This window comes from Bos taurus, chromosome 6, assembly GCF_002263795.3.
Source record: "Bos taurus isolate L1 Dominette 01449 registration number 42190680 breed Hereford chromosome 6, ARS-UCD2.0, whole genome shotgun sequence".
Taxonomy (NCBI): Eukaryota; Metazoa; Chordata; class Mammalia; order Artiodactyla; family Bovidae; genus Bos; species Bos taurus.
This window is the reverse complement of record NC_037333.1, coordinates 42,741,637-42,746,497: the sequence shown is the minus strand read 5'-3', so window position 1 is coordinate 42,746,497 and position 4,861 is coordinate 42,741,637.

Genomic DNA, 4,861 nt, shown 5'->3' with positions numbered 1-4,861 from the left:
ACAAAGCTAGTGGAGGTGATGGAATTCCAGTTGAGCTATTTCAAATCCTGAAAGATGATGCTGTGAAAGTGTTGCACTCAATATGCCAGCAAATTTGGAAAACTCAGCAGTGGCCACAGGACTGGAAAAGGTCGGTTTTCATTCCAGTCCCAAAGAAAGGCAATGCCAAAGAATGCTCAAACTACTGCACAAATTGCACTCATCTCACACGCTAGCAAAGTAATTCTCAAAAATCTCCAAGCCAGGCTTCAACAGTATATGAACTGTGAACTTCCAGATATTCAAGCTGGTTTTAGAAAATACAGGGGAACCAGAGATCAAATTGCCAACATTGGCTGGATCATTGAAAAAGCAAAAGAATTCCAGAAAAATATCTATTTCTGCTTTATTGATTATGCCAAAGCCTTTGACTGTGTGGATCACAATAAACTGTGGAAAATTCTTCAAGAAATGAGAATACCAGACCACCTGACCTACTTCTTGAGAAACCTGTATGTAGGTCAGGAAGCAACAGTTAGTAGTGGACATGGAACTACAGACTGGTTCCAAATAGGAAAAGGAGTACGTCCAGGCTGTATATTGTCACCCTGCTTATTTAACTTATAGGCAGAGTACATCATGAGAAATGCTGGGCTGGAAGAAGCGCAAGCTGGAATCAAGATTGCCAGGAGAAATATCAATAATCTCAGATTGGAGAAGGAAATGGCAACCCACTCCAGTGTTCTTGCCTGGAGAATCCCAGGGACAGAGGAGCCTGGTGGGCTTCGGTATATGGGGTCACACAGAGTCGGACACAACTGATGCAACTTAGCAGCAGCAGCAGATAGGCAGATGACACCACCCTTATGGCAGAAAGTGAAGAGGAACTAAAAAGCCTCTTGATGAAAGTGAAAGTGGAGAGTGAAAAAGTTGGCTTAAAGCTCAACATTCAGAAAACGAAGATCATGGTATCCGGTCCCATCACTTCATGGGAAATAGGTGGGGAAACAGTGGAAACAGTGTCAGACTTTATTTTTGGGGGCTCCAAAATCACTGCAGATGGTGACTGCAGCCATGAAATTAAAAGACGCTTACTCCTTGGAAGGAAAGTTATGACCAACCTAGATAGCATATTGAAAAGCAGAAACATTACTTTGCCAACAAAGGTTCATCTAGTCAAGGCTATGGTTTTTCCTGTGGTCATGAATGGATGTGAGAGTTGGACTGTGAAGAAGGCTGAGTGCTGAAGAATTGATGCTTTTGAACTGTGGTGTTGGAGAAGACTCTTGAGAGTCCCTTGGACTGCAAGGAGATCCAACTAGTCCATTTTGAAGGAGATCAGCCTTTGATTTCTTTGGAAGGAATGATGCTAAAGCTGAAACTCCAGTACTTTGGCCACCTCATGGGAAGGGTTGACTCATTGGAAAAGACTCTGATGCTGGGAGGGATTGGGGGCCAGGAGGAGAAGGGGACGACAAAGGATGAGATGGCTGGATTGCATCACAGACTCGATGGACGTGAGTTTGCGTGAACTCCGGGAGTTGGTGATGAACAGGGAGGCCTGGCGTGCTGTGATTCATGTGATCACAAAGAGTCGGACACGACTGAGCGACTGAACTGACTGAACTGAGTTAACTTCACCCATTCCAGTTCATTGGAGAAGGAAATGGCAACCCACTCCAGTATTCTTGCCTGGAGAATCCAGGGACGGGGAGCCTGGTAGGCCCCGTCTATTGGGTCGCACAGAGTTGGACACGACTGAAGCAACTTAGCAGCAGTAGCAGCATTCCAGTTCATTTTAGTTCGCTGATTCCTAAAATGTCAATGTTCACTCTTGCCATCTCCTGTTTGACCACTTCCAATTTGCCTTGATTCATGGACCGAGTATTACAGGTTCCTATACAATATTGCTCTTTATAGCATTGGACTTTACTTCCCTCACCAGTCACATCCACAATTGGGTGTTGTTTTTGCCTTGGCTCTGTCTCTTCTTTCTTTCTAGAGTTAGTTCTCTACTGATCTCCAGTAGCATATTTGGAATCTACTGACCTGAAGAGTTCATCTTTCAGGGTACTATTTTTTTGCCTTTTCATACTGTTCTCAAGGCAAGAATACTGAAGTGGTTTGCAACTCAGGGCAAGAATACTGAAGTGGTTTGCCATTCCCTTCTCCAGTTTGACCACATTTTGTCAGAAGTCTCCACCATACCTGTCCATCTTGGGTGGCCCTACACAGCATGGCTCATAGGTTCACTGAGTTAGACAAGGCTGTGGTTCATGCAATCAGATTGGTTGTTTTTCTGTGATTGTGGTTTTCATTCTGCATGCCCTCTGATGGAGAAAGATAAGAGGCTTATGGAAGCTTCCTAATGGGAGAGACTGACTGAGGGGGAAACTGGGTCTTGTTCTGATGGACAGGGCCATGCTCAGTAAATCTTTAATCAAATTTTCTGTTGAAGGGCAGGGCTGTGTTCCCTCCCTGTTATTTGACCTGAGGCCAAACTATGGTGTAGGTAATGAAGATAATGGTGACCTCCTTCACAAGGTCCCATGCTCACACTGCTACACTCAGTGCCCCTGCTGACCCACACCTCCCCCAGAGACTACTGGACACTCACAGGCAAGTCTGGGTCAACCTCTTGTGGGGTCACTGCTTCTTTCTTCTGGGTCCTGGTGCACACAGGTTCTGTTTGTGCCCTCCAAGGGTCTGTTTCCCCAGTCCTGTGTAAGTTCTGGCAGCTCTATTGTGGGTTAATGGTGACTTCCTTCAAGAGGGCTTTTATGCAATACCCGGGTCTACTGCACCCAGAGCCCCTGCCCTCTCAGCAGTCCACTGCTGACCTGAACCTCCCCAGGAGACACACAAACACAGTTCTGTCTCAGTCTCTGTGGGGTCTCTAGATACTAGTGCATACAAGGTATGTTTGAGTCCTCTGTGCATCTCTGGTGAGTATGGGGTTTGATTCTAAATGGGATTTCACCCCTCCTACCATCTTGCTGGAGCTTCTTCTTTGCTCTTGGATGTAGAATATCTCCTCAAAGTCACTCCAGCACATGCAGCCGCTGCTCCAGTGCCTACTGTCTTGCTGGGGCTTCTCTGCCCTTGGACGTGGGGTATCTCCTTACAGTTGCTCCAGCACTGCACAGCCACTGTTTAGCGCCAAGGAGCAGATGTAGGGTATCTCTAAAGAGCCTTTTGATGAAAGTGAAAGAGGAGAGTGAAAAAGTTGGCTTAAAACTCAATATTCAGACAACTAAGATCATGGCATCTGGTCACATGACTTTATGGCAAATAGATGGGAAAACAGTGACAGGCTTTATTTTGGGGGGTTCCAAAATCACTGCAGATGGTGACTGCAACCATGAAATTAAAAGATTCTTGCTCCTTGGAAGAAAAGCTATGACCAACCTAGACAGCATATTAAAAAGCAGAGACATTAGTTTGCCAACAAGGTCCGTCTTGTCAAAGCTATGGTTTTTCTGGTAGTCACGTGTGGATGTGAGAATTGGACTATAAAGAAAGCTGAACATTAAAGAATTGATGCTTTTGAACTGTGGTGTTGGAGAAGACTCTTGAGAGTCCCTTGGACTGCAAGGAGATCCAATTAGTCCATCTCAAAGGAAATCAATCCTGAATATTCATTGGAAGGACTGATGCTGAAGCTGAAACTCCAATACTTTGGCCACCTGATGTGAAGAACTGACTCATTTGAAAAGACCCTGATGCTGGGAAAGATTGAAGGCAGGAGGAGGAGGGGACAACAGAGGATGAGATGGTTGGATGGCATAAATAACTTAATGGACACGAGTTTGAGTAAACTCTGGGAGTTGGTATGACCGGGGAGGCCTGGTGTGTTGCAGTCCATGGGTCGCAAAGAGTTCGACATAACTGAGCAACTGAACTGAACTGAATACTGTTATTTTAGGAAAATTCTACCTTGAATAACCATTTGAAATTATCTCAATGTGAGAAATCACAAGGGCTTCCCAGGTGGCTCAGTGGTAAAGAATCTGTCTGAGAATGCAGGAGACTAAGAGAGTGGTTTGATCCCTGGGTAGGGAAGATGCCTTTGAGAAGGAAATGGCCACTTGCTCCGGTATTATTGCCTTGGAAATCCCATAGACAGAGAATCCTGAAAAGCTACAGTCCATGGCGTCACAGAAGAGTTGGACATGACTTAGTGACTAAACAGCAACAATCAGAAATCCCAAACCAAGTTTTTTTTATAGACATGTAATTTAATTCTTGATATCATACCTTGAAATAGCCAAAATACATCAATTTTTTTCTATTCTCAGGGACCCACAGACCATTTACCTCCAGCTCTCTATATTCTTACAACACTTACTTGCATTATTCTATTTATTTGTACTCCAATTTTACTCTTGAAGTGTACTTGAGTAATATTTAGATAACTCTTATTATTCCAGCCTGAAAGAGAATGTCTGTGATAGCAATAAATGTGGTGTATGACTCTGAGTTTCCATTCAATATAATTTCTAAATATATAAGCATTCTAACTCCCTCTTTCTCCAGGCAGAGTCCCAAGTATCTCATGTGATTTCTTTGGCAGCCATTCAAATTCTGATAAAGCTACTAGTGTTAACCTCATCCCTACCAATTACCCTGAGTCTGCTGCTTTTCTGCTTTGGGACTTGATCTTGTGACATTGCTGCTAGAATGTGACATTGCTATCACTTCCCACATGTTGTCACTCCCTTTGTCAGTACCAGTGGTCCTTTTTGAAGTAAAGGGGTCTCTCTCTATATATCCCCACCCAGTGTTACCAACGAATACTTACAAAAAAAAAAAAAAAAAACTTAATTCAATGTTTTGGCCTAACTCACCAGGTAGGGGCATCTTTAATATTCTTTCATTAGCC